The sequence below is a fragment of the Lissotriton helveticus genome, chromosome 7 (assembly GCF_964261635.1).
Source record: "Lissotriton helveticus chromosome 7, aLisHel1.1, whole genome shotgun sequence".
Taxonomy (NCBI): Eukaryota; Metazoa; Chordata; class Amphibia; order Caudata; family Salamandridae; genus Lissotriton; species Lissotriton helveticus.
The window spans coordinates 79,416,173-79,433,736 of NC_136068.1; the positions used below are offsets into that span (position 1 = coordinate 79,416,173).

At 45.5% G+C, this 17,564-nt stretch overlaps 1 protein-coding gene across 1 annotated transcript in view; it reads right to left on the bottom strand.

Annotated features, from left to right (window-relative positions):
- The window catches only part of MLF2 (myeloid leukemia factor 2), a 75,078-nt gene extending 59,623 nt beyond the window's left edge, over positions 1–15,455 (bottom strand). The window contains exon 1 of the mRNA XM_078651536.1: positions 15,088–15,455. The gene's annotated coding sequence lies outside the window, so the exon portion shown is untranslated. The remainder of the gene's footprint in view (positions 1–15,087) is intronic.
- Positions 15,456–17,564: the final 2,109 nt, after the last annotated feature.

The following is a 17,564-nucleotide window of genomic DNA, read 5'->3' on the forward strand; positions in this document are numbered from 1 at the left end:
CTTCAGGAAGTGGGTACAGGCAAAGTGTGAGGTCAGGGCATTGATCTCTCGCCTATCTGGCTCTGGCTTAGCAAGGGGCCAAGGTACGAGGATACAGCCAGTACTGAAAATAATGAGGGTGGTGCGGAGCAAGAGCCATACCGACCTCCCCGACTTATCCCCTAATTTGGCAGGATACCCTATTCAGAGCAGTCCAGATAGTCTGCCCGGACGCAGCGTGGAATTGGCTAACAAAATACAGACCGCCTCCCTGGGGGCTGAGTGTGAGATTGAGGAAGAACAGCTTATGGCGAAGGAGCCTTCACTAGCAGTAATACTGCAGGCCTTGCAATAACAACGGCGTGAAGCTCAGGACCACCATGCGCAGGTTAGGGCAGACTATCTCAGCATTAAGCAGTCACTGGATGAAGTAACAGGGACGGTGGCTAACATTACGAAGGATATGACTGAGCTACAGAGTAGGGTAGCAGAGACAGAGGAGTCAGTTACTTCTATCGCGCAGACTATCCAGTCACATGATCAACAGCTCCAGGCTTGTCAAGCTAAAATTGAGGATCTGTAAAACAGGCAAAGGCGGAATAACCTAAGACTGTTTGGGGTGCCGGAGGGCAAGGAGGAAGCTGATCTCCACGCCTTCGTGGTTCGACTTCTTCAAAATGCATTTCCGGATCTATCAGACTGGAACTGGGATTGCCAAGTTCAAAGAGCACATAGGCTCCCCCTAACACAGAGGCCTAATGCCCGATACCCCCACCTCATTTTTATTTTTGGGGGGAATTCTTTGTTGAGACAAGTATTGTCCTTTAAGGCTCGTCCCAATTCACCAGTAGCGGTGGATTCTTTATACATTTTTTTTTAGATCTGACTTAAGCCGTGCTACTATGGAAAATGGGACAACTTATTGATCCACTTAAAGCGACAGGGGCTCAAGTGTTTCTGCAGGAACCTTCAAGATTGAAAGTTATTAAAGATGGAAAGCCATTGTTCTTTGGTTTGTACTTGGAGGCCAAACTGGCACTAACAAAATGGCAGAAGGATTGAATATATGACATGAACACTTGATGGACAGCTTGAATCATGCTGAATCTTATTTAAAAAAAATCTTTTTGATATTTTTCTGTTGTGTCTCTGCTGAAAGGGGGTTGTGGGGTTAGGGGAGAAAGCGGACTAAAATTCGATTTATATGGAGACTGGGCCTAGATGGCTAAGGGGGTAGCACTGGGGTAAGCCGGCTCATAGCCCTTTTTCTTTTTTCTTACACTTATGAAGGGCCAGCTGGGGTTGGGCTTTGTGGGCTGCTGAGACGTAAGCTGCCATTTTCAGTGGCAGCTGTTGGGGGAGGGTGATTCCTTCTTTAGGAAACGGAGGGGGGTGGGCAGGTTAGCTTCAAGAAGGGGAGAAGGGTATTCTAGGGAGCGGGGGATAAAAAGGGAAAAAGTCAAAAAGAAGGTTTGCATTTCCTAGGTGGTGGGAGCTCAGTGGGTACTAATATTTTTGCTTTGAGGTTTTGTAATTTAATTAAAATGGCATGGCATTAATCAGGTGCTTATCTTGGAATGTGTCTGGGCTGAATAGGGGGCCTAAAAGACAATTAGTGGGGGAAGAGCTTAGGGCATATAAACCTCATTTAGAACTTTTAACAGAAATACACTTCGCATATAAGGACCGGGGTTTTCTTGAACAGTTGTGGTTTCAGATTATAGTCTGTACCTCTCAAAATGTGTCAATCAGAGGGACGGCTATTTTAGTATCTAAAACATTAGGCTGTCAAATTCACAAAGTTCTAACAGATCAAAGAGGGAGATGGGCTATTGCTCAAATTGAAATTAATACTGTGAGATATGTTTTTTGTGTTTTATATGATCCCAATGTTGATGATACGACTATATTTGATGATATCTGTTTAGAATTAGTGGGATGGCAGGGGGTTGTGGTTTTGATGGGAGTTTTTAATTGTGTAATTAACTATGGTATGGATTGGATTCCACCAGCGGGCCACTTGCCCTAAGAATGATGAAGGTGAGAGCTTCTATTTTAGAACTTATTCACTGCAGGATGCATGGCGCTTTTTGTATCCAAATAAGCAGGGATACACGTATTACTCCGCGCCACATCGGCAGTATTCAAGGATTGACATGGCCTGGGTTTCAGATGCTATTTTGACGGGGGCAGATATGGAGATATGTCCTAGGATTACATCTGACCACAATCGCATAATTTTTTCTTTTTGGGCTAACTCCACTCTTACGTTGCTCCCTTATTCACTTTTCCTTGGTACTTGGTTACAGATTCGCAGTTTTGGGATTTAATCTCTAAAAAAAATTCAGAATATCTTACAGATAATATAGGGTCTGCCCCGCTTGGGTTGTATGGGTTGCTATGAAAGGATTTATTAGGGTAGTCACTCAACAGTTCATCCACCAACAGAATAGGGAACGGGAGAGACAAACTAAAGATGCTTATCAAAAGCTTATCAGTTGCGAACTTCAACATGCCAAGGCCATTCGTCTGCAAAAACCAGACCAGGATCTTCTGTATGTTTCTCTTCTGGAGCAGAAGGCAGTGATTAACCCGTTCAGCGCGGCGCAAATTTTCGTGATGTGCTGAACGTTCTTAAAAACGGGTGTGGTCGTGACGGAACGGTTTCGTCATGAGCATGGAAGGGGTTAATAGGGTTTTAAAGGAAAAAGTAACAGCTTGTTTTATCAAACAGAAGACACTACAATATGAATATGGGGATAGGATCGGGAATGTTTTAGCTCATCAACTTATGGATACCCGCCTTAAAACCAAGATTAAGGCTATAAAGGGTGAGGGTGGCACTTCTTTTAGATGCCCCCAGGAGATAGCTAATCAGTTTTCTATTTTCTATCAGCAATTGTATTCCCCAGATCCAGCACAAGACTTAACTGATATGCAGTGCTACTTACAAGGGAGCAATTTGCCGACTCAGACAGAAGAAGATTCTCTGCTATTAGAGCAGGAGATTGCAGTGGAGGAAGTTTTGGAGGTGATAGGGTGGCTATCATCAGGGAAGGCGACAGAGGATGACTCCCTCCCGGCAGAACTCTATAAGTGTTGCAAAAGCCTCCTGGCCCCGGTGCTGCAGGTGTAATTTCTCAAGTAGGAATCACGGGATGAGTTCCAGATTCATGGAATATGGCTAACAATCTTTTTTTTTTTAAAAGATAAATGTCCAGAGGAATGGGCTTCCTACCGCCCAATTTCTTTAATCAATGCAGATGCAAAGGAGTTTACTAAGATATTGGCCACCGGGTTAGCTCCAATGATGGCCAGCCTGGTTTCTCCCCAGAAGCACTGGTTTATTCATGGGAGAGCTACTACTGCTCATGTTAACATGGCAATAGCAGCTTTTGATGCAGCGGGGGAGGGGGGGTGTTAAAAACTGAACTAGGTATGGTCTAATTGGATGCAGAAAAGGCATTCGACCGCGTGGCCTGGGAGTATCTCTGGGCAACACTCACTGCATTTGGGGTGAAGGCAAACTTCTGGAAACTGGTTTAGGCTATGTATTATAATTCGATGGCTAGGCTACAGTATTCAAATGTTCAAACTACCCCCTTTTCTATTCAGTGCGGTACGCGGCAGGGTTGTCCCCTCTTCTATTTGCTCGTTATATAGAGCCATTCATTTGAGCACTGTTGGCTAACAATCTGATTTGCCCGTTGAATATCGAACAGCGCCTACTCAAACTTACGCCATATGCCGATTATATAGCTATTTATACGGAGAAGCCACAGGAGACTATAGAAAATATCAACAGAGAGGCTAAGCTGTTTGGATGCTTCTCCGGCTACACGCTGCATAGCAATAAAACTCAAGTTCTGCTTAATTTCCAGTCGGACGTTCCGATTGAAGGGGCCTGTCCGAGGGTTACATATCTCGGTGTACAGATTTTGTCTAAAATTGAGCTTATACATTCACTAAACTATGTCTCTTTACTAACTACAACTGAAGGTGTGGCACAAGCTTCCACTTAGCATCTTAGGTAGATGCAATATAAAAATGAAGATACTTCCCAAGTTTCTTTATCTCTTTAGGTCCGCCCCACTCCGAATTCCTAATTTGTTTTTAAGAAGCTAGATAATGTCTTGAGCAGCTTCATCTGGGGCTATAAAAAAGTAAAGACCCGCTATTGGATTGACGAAGCTCCTTATACTCACGGTGGCTTTGATCTCCCTGATTTTAAACTTGATTTATGGGCTGTTTTTGTTGGGCATCTACGTAGTCTTATAAACCCTGAGCAAACAGACTTTTGGCATTGGTTGGTTCTTGGGAAGGGGGGGGGGCAGATGTTTTTATATCAAATTAATGACCCCAATTATTTTAAACGTGTACGGTTTAAGACTATTAAAGACTGTGTACACATATGGCAGGGCTAGGTATTGGGTGCATTTCTTGGGACAACTATATGACTGTAATGACTTTAAGACATTTGAGGATATCCAGCTGATATTTGATATCGCTCAACGTCTGTTTTTTAAATATTTACAGATTAGGGACTATTTTGTTAGAAACTTAGCAGTCCGGTCTGTTACAAGGTCAGATATGTGGGAGTGTATGTACGCTAAGAACCGGCATGCCACCTTCAGTAAGGCATATCAAATTCTTTGCCAGAACACAGCAGAGGGTTGTGAGAAATTAGCGGTTAAGTGGAGTGAGATTCTGGGAGAAAAATATTGCTATTGCTAATATGAAGATGGCTTTGGATAGGATTGCCCGATCCGTACATTCTGTAACCTTACGCCTGCAGCAATTTCGGACACTTTGTTTACTCTACTATACACCGGAAAGGATTGCTAGTTGGTCTCAAGGCGGGGCTGGATGGAGAGGGATTCATGGAGGGACACGTCAGAATTGCCCTAAATGCAGGTTATTTGCAGCTGGCATTGTTCATATGTTTGTTACGTGTCCTGTCTTAAAGTTGTTCTGGGATCAGATATTAGTAGCAATTAGCTATAGACTTGGTGGTGACATCAAGCTTTCAACATCTGAAAATATGTTAGGGTACAAGGAAGACTGTGGTCGGAATAGGCCTATACTGACAATTATGCTGGTTGCGATAGCTAGAGCCTGGATCTCTCCGAAACCCCCTACGGCGATGGAATGGTGGTTAATCCTTTAAGAAACCGGGGAAAGGGAAATAGCGCTGGCCAAAGCAAGAGGTATTCAAGTGCTACGAAAGTACAGGTCCATATGGGGCTGCTTAGAAGAGTCGTAAAACATTTGGTTAAAGCCTGCTCATTGCAATAGGGAAATATGGATATAAAAATGCCCCAGGAGAGCTCCTATCGCTTTTGCTTGTGTTATGCTTTGCTTTTGTTTTGATTCTTTGTTTGGCTCTCTTGTTTTTTGATTGTATGCTTCTACTTCTTTTTGACAATCAAAATTATATTAAAATATAAGAAGGTATTTATTTAGGGGCCGATTCCGATGTCGGACGGACTCAGGTCCGTCCGACATCGGTCAGGAGCCGTAACCGGCCAACCTGCTGTCGCCGGTTCCGGCCCTGCAAGTACGATGCGACCAAACCCTGTTCGGTCGCATTTGCATGCTTCACAATGCAAGCATGGATTCCGAGCGGAATGCATGTCTGCATCGTGTAAAGCAGGGTTGCAGTTCATCCCTGCACCCTGTGGCCGGCACCCCAAGGTGCAGGGATCAACAGGGGGGCACCATAGGTGCCCCCAGGCAGCCATTTGGCAGCCTCGCACCCATGGGGGGCCCTGCTGGGCGCCGCCAGAGACAGTTTCCGACTGCATTTTCGTGCCGGAAACACCGGCACGAAAAGGCAGTGAAAAACTGCAATCATGCTCCTTCGTCGTAAAGAGGCGACCGGGGAGTACTGAAGGCCTTGAGACCCTTACGGGTGAGTAGTGCGCTTTACAAATGATATGATTGATTGATTGATTTCCGGATGGCAGACGGGCTCTCCGAGCCAGTTGTAAGCCATCCGGAAATCCGAGTCGGATTCCATTCTGACCGAACCCATCAGAATGGCTCGGTCGGAAAAGGAATTCGGCCAGCACATTCCGATGCGGTCGGAATCGGCCCCGAACATGGTTCAGAGCCCTCCCGATCGGACTCGGCCCCGAACATGGTTCGGAGCCCTCCCGATCGGACTCGGCCCCGAACATGGTTCGGAGCCCTCCCGATCGGACTCGGCCCCGAACATGGTTCGGAGCCCTTCCGATCGGACTCGGCCCCGAACATGGTTCGGAGCCCTTCCGATCGGACTCGGCCCCGAACATGGTTCGGAGCCCTTCCGATCGGACTCGGCCCCTTAGTGTTTAAATACCACATAGACCCCTTGAGACAACATAATTTTAGGTTTTTACCAGGTCTGTACTGCATCCTGGTTATTGTGTTTTTCTGCAAAATACGCACAGATCTGAAGTACTCATTTTAAAACAATGTTGCCCAAATTTTACACTTTATTCATTGGGTTCACAGTCTTGCTATCATCTTTTCATTAACTTTTGCACTTTGAGTGAATGTTACACTTTTCTCAATTAACTACCATTGGGCACTGCACCCATTTATTTCTGCACAACTTGGTGTGCAGGCTTATTATATTTTTTAGTTACTGTGATTGACAGTATGTACGCTTCTTACATTAACACTGCATCCCTTATCTTGCTAGATGGAATCTCTTTCTGATTCCTACTTATTAGCACCTCCAACTTCTCGGTTTCCCTCTAAATGGTTTTTTAACATCATACAATGCTTTTGGCCCTCCAGCTATACTGGACTGTCCTTCTTCTAGTTAAAATATATGGCAAATGCACTTGAAATTTTATTTATTTATGACTTTTGCAGCCTTGAAAAAAATCTGTATTAGACTAAACAAGTGTCAGCTGCCTAATGTGTTTATAGTCTTACACAATCAAGAGCTGTCTGAACTTTTGAGGAACAAACAATAAAATCATGAGAAACACATGAATTTTTTCTGTCATAAGCAATTGAGATTTATTGCATGGACTGTTTGATGTGTGCTTCGGTGTGACTTTATATTTAATGGTACACAACCCTGTTTGACACCCATTCTGCATTGTATTCTTTTTTGAGAGATAATACATTCAATAGACTAAGAGCCTGATTTATAAATAGACTGACAGCCTGCCGTTCTGCCACGGAGAAGGAGTAAATGACAATTTATAAATGACCGCCAAGCAGGCGGCCATTTATAAAAGCATTGTCAAGAACTGCTGTCATGTAGGTTCCTGTCAATCCATTTTACACTGTGCTATGGGGCTGCGTCAGCAGGCTGCAGCCCTGTAGCACAGAGTATTCTTTTTGGTTTACACAAAAAAAATCCCACAACAGCATTTTCTTTTGTAAAGAAAAAAAGGTAATGTTCCCCTCACCATGGAAGTCTTCTCCCATGACCAGGGAAGCATTAATACTACTTTACTGTCCCTCACCACCAGGTTTTGCCTGGTCGTGAAAGACTATAGAACAAGCATTTGCAATGCAATAGGTCTCGCATTAGGAAAGTTTGAGCTATTGGTCTTGTAAATGACAAATGTTTTATTTATGTGTTGGTTTTGAAAATAGCGAAATTAATAGCTTTGTCATTTACAATGCTAATAGTTTTAACTTTCGGAAATGTGATACCTATAGCATTTGTAATGCAATGTGTTGTATTTACGTGACTTAGATGTATTGATATTAAAAATAACAATGGCTTTTAAATTTTTTTTATTAATACTTAAATAAAAGTTATTGTAATTTATAATGGCAATAGATTAAACTTTTGTAAATAACTTTTGTGAAGATTATGTTCAGTGTATTTGAACAGCCTATTAAATGGGAAGAGAAGTAAGGCATGCCTTCAGGATACTAAATCATATATATTTGTCAATAATGCGGCAAATAATGGTATAAATAAAACTCAAATATAAAAGACATCTTAGATATACACACTTTAGGAAACTGGAAAAGAGATACCCTAGACAGCTTGGCATAGCTGCTCCGGAAGGGCAAGAGTAGAAGCAGATCGCTCCTGATCACCAGCCAATATTATGTTTATTAGGATACCCCTGTAATCTCAATATTGTGAAGATAACACTCCTTTTGGGGGAGTTTCACTTTAAGAGACTGTAACATTCATATGGTGTATGACTAACTAAAACTAGCACTCAGTAATTGCTGCAGCACTCTCACTAGAGCACTCGCAGTGCCGCAGCACTCCCTCTCACTAGAGCACTCGCAGTGCCGCAGCACTCCCTCTCACTGGAGCACTCATTCACTGCTGTAGCACTCTCTCTCACGTTAGCACTCATTCACTGCTGTAGCACTCTCTCTCACTGTAGCACTCATTCACTGCTGTAGCACTCCCTCTCACTGTAGCACGCAGTTACTGCTGCAGCACTCACTAGAGCACTCACAGTGCTGCATCCCTCTCTCTCACTGGAGCACACAGTCACTGCTGCAGCACTCTCACAAGAGCACTCGCAGTGCCGCAGCACTCTCTCTCACTGGAGCAATCATTCACTGCTGCATCCCTCTCTCTCACTGTAGCACGCAGTCGCTGCTGCAGCACTCTCTCTCTCACTGTAGCACGCAGTCACTGCTGCAGCACTCACTAGAGCACTCACAGTGCTGCATCCCTCTCTCTCACTGGTGCACTCAGTCACTGCTGCAGCACTCTCACTAGAGGACTCGCAGTGCCGCAGCACTGTCTCTCACTAGAGAACCCACAGTCACTGTGCGTGAGGACGGCTAACCCCACTACTAAGGCTGTGTCCGAGAGGCCGGGTAACCCCACCACAGAGGCCGTGTTTGACTCTGTCTGAGAGGCTAGACTCTGGGCGTAGAGTAACTCCACCACCACCAGCCAGTGTGTGTCTGAGAGGCCGGTCCCCGGAGCCTTCTCTGGGGAAGACTTTCCACCTAGCCCACGAGATAAAGCTGAGCCTCTATCTCTGAGAAAAAGTGAGGTAAGAGCACCGCAGCCACCATTGTTCCCTCTTCCTCCCCCTGAAACACAGGAAGCCGCATGCCAGGAGGATTCAAAGGTCATTAAAAAAACACTGGATGAATCTGAGGGAAGTACACAACTCAAGCTCGGCTATTTTTTGGCCTGGCCCAGGCCCACCACCACAGTCAGTGCAGCACCCTCGGTGCCCGCAGCAGTGCAAGCGCTGCGTCAGTGTGTGACCCTGGGAGCCTGCTCCAGTGAAGGGCACCCACACGTCACTGAGGCTGGAGGACCCCAACACAAGCTGCAGGAAACCCCCGAGTTGTGTGACCATGTTTTCAAAGTAAACCGGAGAGTAGCACTCACTGATAGTACTATCTCTTACCTTCTCTTATTTCATGGGCTTAGATATGGCAGCGGCGCTTTATGAAGCGCTATGTGACGCAGGAGTTATTATTACCTGAGGAAGGAGGCGAAAAGATGCGGTGAATGGAGCTGGGAGTAGCAGGCATTGGGGCTGAGGTACAAAAGGGAGTAGGTCAGGACAGCACAGGGTAGAGGTGAAGGGGGGAAAGGAGGAGGAGGGAAGAAAGGGCAGAACCGGCTGGGAAAATGTATGGCGATGTGTGGGCAGGAAGAGCAATGGGCTGCGAAGGTTGATGGAGCGGAGCAGCCGGGGAGAGGTACAGGCATGGAGGGGTGCAGACCGAGACATGTGGGCAGAAACAGGGAAAGGGAACTGTGCGGCCAGGAAACGGTATGGGCTCGGAGAGCTGTGCGCTGGGAGAAGGGCTGACAGATAACTACGGGTTGGGAACAGGCTGGGAGACCTGCTGGCAGGAAGATGTGTTGCAGGCTTCGCCGTGAAATGGATCCCAAAAAAAAAATTTTTGTTACCCATGTTCTGAAGTACTTCCTTCGTTTTCATATGACTGTGATTGTGTTTGCTATCCGGTTGCTTTAATACTTGCACATGTGGAGTGAGACATTCAGATTCAGGCACCCGATTGTGGAACTTTTGTCTTCACAGCCTGCATTTCATCACAAATACAACTACCTTTAAAAACGAGTCCTCACCGCCTTCCCTCGGACGGTCCTGGTGGGCAAAATCCAAGTCACAGGGGCAGTCCGAGCCTGGAGAAGCGAGCTCCGTGTGCCGGCGCCGCTGAAAGCTGATCTTGCGGCGACCCGGAAGCTCTTGCCCGGCCGGCCAATCCGCTCGCGGCCGACGGGAAGTCCCGCCTCCCGAGGTCCGCGAGCTGCGAGCTACCGGCGCATGGAGCGCCCTGACGTCCGGGGTAGCCCGGGTCCCCAGGAGGGGGCCGGGGAAAAGGAGAAGTGTGGCGCCTGTTGCGGGGCTCCTCTGACCTGAGGGAGCCCCGATTTAGAGGATGAGACGCGCCGCGCCGTGAGGAGCCCCGCCCGAAGAGCGCAGTCGGTGAGTGGGGCCCAGGGCTGATGTGAAGTGCGTGCGTGCCTGTGTGTATGCCTGGGGGGGTGGGGAGGTGGGAGTGTGTGCGCGCGTGTGTGCGCGAAGGAAAGTGTGTGCGCATGCGTGACTGTGTGTGATTGAGAGAGAATGCGAGGTAGGGGATAGTGTGCCTGTATGTGTGCCTGTATGTGTGCCGTATGCCTGCGTGTGCATGCGCGCGCCTGTGTGTGTGTGTGTGTGTGCGTGCGTGCATGCAGAGGGGTGGGGGCTGTCTGTGTCTGTGTGAGAGCCAGGGCTTGCACCACGCATGCGCAGCTATCAGACGCTCGCTCCCGAGGTGAAATCCGACCTCGTCAAAGCGCGCGTCTGGTAGCTGTCCACTCTCCTAAATACGGGCAGCATAAGTTGTCGAGCTGATGCATTCATGCTTCGCATGAATGCAACATCACCTCGACCTAAAAATGGCTACATGTCCTCCCATCTAAATTGGGGAGGTGTACATGTAGCCATGTCTCTGGTGGCTCTTAATCTCCAGTGCCATCAGAGACATTTGGCCACCGCGGAGACAGAGTAGTCTCTGCCATTGCCACACTGAAGGTCTGCCAGCATATATATGGGGCGGCCAGACCACTATGTTGGCAGGAAGGGAACTCCGATGCGGCCGCAACAGAATTCCCTTTTTCTTCAACATATAAATAAGGCCATTAGTCGTCACCAAGTTTAAATGTACAATTCTGCAATTGTAGAAACTCAAGTAACTAGAAAACAAAATTATAGCACTTTCATCAACAGGAGAACGATTTATCCCACACAAGCTCTTGTAAAGTTGACCAATGCACAGTGCAGTAACTCTTCACCAACACAAACTGCCTTTCTAGACGCAAGTTCTGATGCCATAAATTGACATTCTACTTTGGAATCTGGATACCATTACATCTGCTCTACCAAAGCTGAGGGTTCAACATGGTGAATAAACAATTATTTTTTAGACTTTCCCTGCCAGTACAATTGCTTCCAAATTAAAGTAGTTAAGTGGACCATTACTGACTAACTTATTAAACAGTATTATTTGACCAACAATCCAGACTTAGCATATTAAATAATTTTTATTAAAAGTTTCAATTCCAAATGGCAATAAATAGGAGGGCAGATTATTGCTATACTTCAAAACGAAAGTTGCACCCATTTTTGACTTAGGCCCAAAATGACAGTTGTTCCTACTTTAAATAAATTTTAAATGTGTTTAACCACAACCGATCGGAAATTGTCTTTCATTTTTTAAATAATCAAGTTCTTTAACCCTTGAAACTCGAATTCCAAATCGGAGATTATACTTTTGCTGGGTAGGTTCGCATGAGTATTCCATTAAGCCTCCAATGTGCTTACTCACTGGGAGCTTTTATTGTTAGTTTGTCTACAAGGGCCCTGAACTGAGAGCACAATTTAGTTAGGTCCCCTTCATGCCTTAATAGAAATGGAAAATCTAGACAGTGCTTAACATGTTTGCCAAGAATAAAGGTGAAATCAATGATGTTGTATTAGATGGTATCCCACCAATATATTGAGCTGAAATGTCCAATGGGGATTGGAATTCATATGGTCTCAAGTCGAATAACAAAGCACTTCCTATAAATAGTTTTATGTAAAAAGACTGTATTTGGTTTGTCCCATCTATCATCTGTTTCAGAAAATATTTCAATTTTGGATTCTGTAATTGTCACATTAAATTTGCCAGACCATATAAATGTAGACTTCTTGCAGGGTACAAAAATTTCTCTGTGCAGCAAGGTGAGTTTTGGCTTAACATAGGTATTTTGAAAGCTTGGGGGGGGGGGAAGCCGTTTATATGGGTTACAAACAAAATAACGCATGTCTGATATTGCTGGGTGCACCTTCCAAGCCACAGCTTCAACTGAAGAATACATCATATTTACATTGTGGTGGACACATGGTTATCAATCTCTATTTATCTCTTTTTGACCGCTGCACATTATTCTTATGGGAGGTCTAATAATTAGTTTATTGCCATATATATTACATTTGGAAACAAGCTACCACTCCGGCAAGGCTTTATCGTATGCCATTAGTACAGCACAAAAATCTGATCAATTACTATGTCTCCTAACCTCTGCAACATTCCAGGAAAAGCATTTGTCTACTTCATGTAATGTTATTTTTTGCTAACAACTTATCAAAGCAACATAGTATTGTTCTTTTGTACAATAATGCAAAAAGTTCTCCTGTTCCCATAGTATTTGAAGAGTAATGCAACCTCAATACCGATGTATTCTCTGAAATGGGGGATTGTTGCACCCATTTTTGGAAAGAGGCTCCTTCTTACAGGAATTTTGCATGCGTTTAAAGTCCTAGTTGATATAAATCAAATCCTAAAACCAAAATATTGTTAATACAAGACTAGACAAAGTTATTTGTGTAATATATTTTGGAAAATTGGTCTTAGGCAAATGCACAATTAAAGTCAGAATAAATCAACTCTACATACTTTGATGAACTCACTGAATGAGTTACGATGTTTCAATGGAAAACTTGAAAACTCTGGCTAAATCTGATGGCAATTCAGACTCAGGAGCTTATTTACAAGAGGCCTGCGCTGCCAAAGTGTAACTTTTTTTGACGCTTCGGTGGCACAGGCTTCTCAATCATATCTATGAGGCGACACAGAGCCACCCTGCATGGCTTCGAATGACCTCATAGATATGAAGTAAGGCAAGGCAGCGCAAAGGACTGCCTGTGTTGCCTTACTCTGAGTCAAGGAGGCGTTCAATGAGCGTTGCGGTGGGTGTTCACAAGCAACACCCATGGACTTCAATGCTGGCCCAGATTTACAAAATCACAAACCTTTCGGCGGTGCCAAAACCTTACACCTCCCCAGATCAAGCGCACAAAGATATGTTTTCATTTCTCCTCGTTCTTTTCCTCTTTCCAGCACACACAGAATGAGGAAAATATCGCTCAGGGTTGTTTGAGCAGAATAGCACCTCTTCCTCCACAAAAACAAAATCCTGCCACAATGCAGACACCTTTCTACTGTGGTGGACAGGTGCCTGTGTGGGCGCTAGGCACCAAGTTGTGTGCCTGCGCTAGCTGAAAGGACAAGAATGCACTGTAAATACGGTACATTCCTGCCCTTTCACATTGGCTTAGGACAGCGCATACAAAAGATTTGTGGCGCTGCCCTATGCCAATTTTTTGTAAATGAGGCCCCCAGTTTAGAAGTTCGGGAGCCTCAACCATGAAGGTAACATCTCCAACACCAATGGCTAGCCCACATCAATTTAAATTACCAGTTACTGCGGGTCTAAAATGAACAGCAATATTCATTGGTTGCACTGTCATTTTAAATTAAAGGAAATCAAATAAAGGCAACACTATAGGGGACTATCCTTTTAAAAGACCTACAAGCTTAATCAACCTATAGAAATAAATAGGTGCTTCATATTAAACCCGAGGAAGACAAATCCTCATTATCATGGATCTCTGTATAAAGGCAATAAAGGACCCTGGGCCACACAAGCTACTCAGTGGAACCATTGAATAGGTACCAAACCTAAAACGTTGGTGGCGCCAAACCTAGCAGCAGGAAGATCACAGAGCTAGCACTAGAGGGCTGTGCATTAGTGTCAGTGAGCAGCACGTCAAATGGCCATCAATGAAAAGTGTGCAACAAGGCACGTGGCACCAACAGGCCAAATGAGGAACGGGCACCAATGGGTCAATCAAAAAGCTCTCAGCAGTTACCAACATGAAGAGTGTGCAGGGCATTTAACCAAATGAGGAGTAGAGCACATTGAGGAATGAAAAAGCTTGGCAGCAGAAAATACAGATGCCACATGGGCAAGTAAAGAGCTGCCACCTTTGGGTCAACAAAGAAGAAAAACGCCAGTGTGTCAGGTGAAGCATACTCGCCGTTGGGCACCACAGGGAGACTCAATAAGCGGGCACCATGTGCCCTATGAATAAAATAGACATTAATGGTAGCACGGGTGCCAGATGTCCATATGAGTAGCCATCAATCGTGGGCACTTGTGAGAAGAAGAAGAGCTCAATGTCGGGGTAATATTCTGTGGGAGCATCATAAGAGCAGGCGGAGGAGCACAATGCAGGCCCCGCTGGGCAAAGTAAAAGGCAGACACTGGTTGGCAGTTTTGTTACTAGTGGACAACTTGTGCGTCAATAGAAATAATTTAGTGTTCTCAATGTGGGGACTTGTGGGTGGGACCAGACACGTAGACATGGCACTGACAGGCACCGATAGAAAGCATTGGATCCAGTGCTCTGTTAAAGCTCCAGTGAGTGGCAGCATGTATAGTAAAGACCAGTAATAAGCAATGGTGGCCAGTATAAAGGGCAGGCAGTAGAGAGTAGTACAAAGAGCAAACACTATTGGGTCACAGGGAACAGTACTGCCAGCGAGCCGGATTAGGATCTCTCTAATTTAGGCAGCAGCACAAATGGGCATGGCGAGAGACATTCCCCGAGGTGGAGGTTTCGAAAAAGGGAATTAAGAAGGGCTGATTTGTGCAGGTTTGGGGTACCTTCTGAATGGGAAATGGAGAAGGGAAAGAAGGGGGAGGGTTGTCGCAGGAGGTAGTGGATGTGAACGGATGTGGAGAAAATTAGAAAGGCGGGGGATTTCTGGGGTTTGGGTGGTTAAATGGGCGCTGGATGGCGGATGTCATCGCCTCCTTACCTGTTATCCTCAGAGGGCTTTCTCTTCCTCCCTGCACAGCTCCTCCTTCTCTCTCTGCTCCGCGGTGTCTGCTTCTCAGGTTTCCCCGGCCTCTCGGTCCGAGGCCTCGGCTGCGTGTCCTGCAGCCCCCGCTGTGCCCTGAACCCGAAAGAAAAGCCCGAAGGCGGTCAGACGACCATAACACAACAACCGGCTCCCGGACCACTAAAGATCCAGTGTCAGGCCTTTCCGTCACCCTGCGGGGCTGGAAGTGACGACGCCGCGGCAGGAAGTGATGTCACGGTGCACCAGACAGGAAGAGATGCGACGACGACGGCTGTCGGCAGAGAGCGCGTAGCTGCATCACTGTGCGGGTTGATGTCATAAACGCCTCGTAGTTGCATCACTGTGCGTGTTGATGTCATAAACGCCTCGGACAGAGAGTGATGCGGTGTCAGCTCGGGGAAAGAAATGACGTTACGGCAGCCATGTGCGCGTCAGGGTCAAAGCGTGCTTATGTCACAGTCAAGATTGTCTGCCCTGCAGCAGGTGAACGAATGGGAACCCAAAGTTAAGCTTCGAATAGGGGGAAATATGGATTCGGTGGTTTGAGATTCAGCTGCTATTTGTAATCTTGAAAAACATTTTTATTGCCGTTTCATCATAAACTATAACAATTCAAAAGGTGAAAACTTAGAAAGTGTTACATTAAAGCCGAAAAGGCATAGTGAAAATTTGTAAATGTTACTTTACGTTTAGCCAAGTCCTTCACAATGAAGAGAGGAAGAGCACCCATTCTACTAGTAGCCCTAACGCAAACCCAAAACAGCACCAACTCTACTAGTAGCCCTAACGCAACCCCAAAACGGCACCCATTCTACTAGTAGCCTTAATCCCCAACCAAAAAAGAGCACCTCCTTACCTGTCTCCTGTTACCTTAACTTCGTATCCAAGTGTAAAAGGAGCAAGCGCCTATGTTCTGTAGAAAGGGCACAATTCACGTTGTCCAGAATGCAAATAGCTCCCTAGGCCCAGGGGCATCTTAAGTATTTTGGGGGCCCTGGGCTAAACGTATTTTGGGGGCCCCTGTTCAGGGCAGCTTTGAATTTTTGATCCAATTTCAGCTCTTTCATGCCCTCTTTCACCAGATCACCGACAGTGCACAGGCACACGCATCCACATTCTGAATGTGTTTACAACTAATATTTAGGCAGGGCACACGTCCTAAAAATAGAAGTGGGGGTACGCTTTCACCGGAAGTGACGTCACGACAGGAAGTGGCGTCACTAAAGGTGGCTCCGATCTCGTCCCAGAGAGGCCAAAGACTGAAGTCTGCAGAACAGAGTTGACTCTAACAGGGGGCCCCTTAAAAGGCTAGGGCCCTGGGCCACAGCCCACTTTGTCCATGCCTTAAAATGTCTCTACCTGGGCCCATCCCGAGAGGATCTCTGGGTCAGTTCCAGTGCCAGTCGTTTGGCATCCTCCGCCATCTGCATAATTTTGGTCAAAGGATCTGTGTGGTCTAACAATTTGTCTTGACAGGATCACCTAGTTCGATCAGTGCCCCCTTAGGCTCCTTAATTAGTTTGCCCATGAAAGTCACCATCTTGGTGTCCAGCACTGGAGTAGCTGTGACTTTATCATCAATGGAGGGCATCGGACATTCCGCCCCTTGCATGTTTCTTACCTCCTTGTCTAGTATTTGACATAACCTTTGTTTAAGATGAATGCCACCTTTTCCGAAGGCGCCCACTCCGAAGAACGGGGAAGCTTGATGTTGTCGGGATTGAATAGGTCTTTGGACATATCCTAGTGATTCGCTACTTTGGTGGTATTCGCTACTTTGGAGGTTTCATACTTTTGCTTTTTCTTGGTCCCACCAGATGGGTGCCATTTTCATTGATCTTTTAGATTCTCTATCTGAATTATCCAAATCAGGAAAAACATGTTTTTCTTCATGTTGGTCAGACCACTGGTTGGATTCGGGCTAATATCCGGTTGGAAAAGGCACGTGGGTGGCATATCCTTCTCTGTTCAAGCAGCCAAACTATGGAACTCTTTACCCCCCAACATAAGATCCACCGACAACCACCTTATCTTCAGAAAACTACTCAAGATCTGGCTCTTCCCCACATAAGCACCATACGGAAATAGAAATTTACAGCATATCCCTCTGTATATAAGCATTTGTTTTCACTATAAATATGTACCTATCTTTGTGTATTACTTTATAAAACATGTAAAACAATTATGTTGTTAAGAGAAGAAAAATAAAAAATAATAATAATATTCATCAATAAATAAAATTCATCTTTGGTCTACATGTACATAATTCCATTGTACATCTATGTACCTTCCATGTACTTGGATCTGTGTGTCTGTTACTTTTCTCCTGAAAAAGCATATCCAATGCACTACCGTATTTCTCATCCTGTGCCTCTATCAATATATTTAATCTAAATATACTTACTTCCTTTATGTATCTATATACTTTCAAT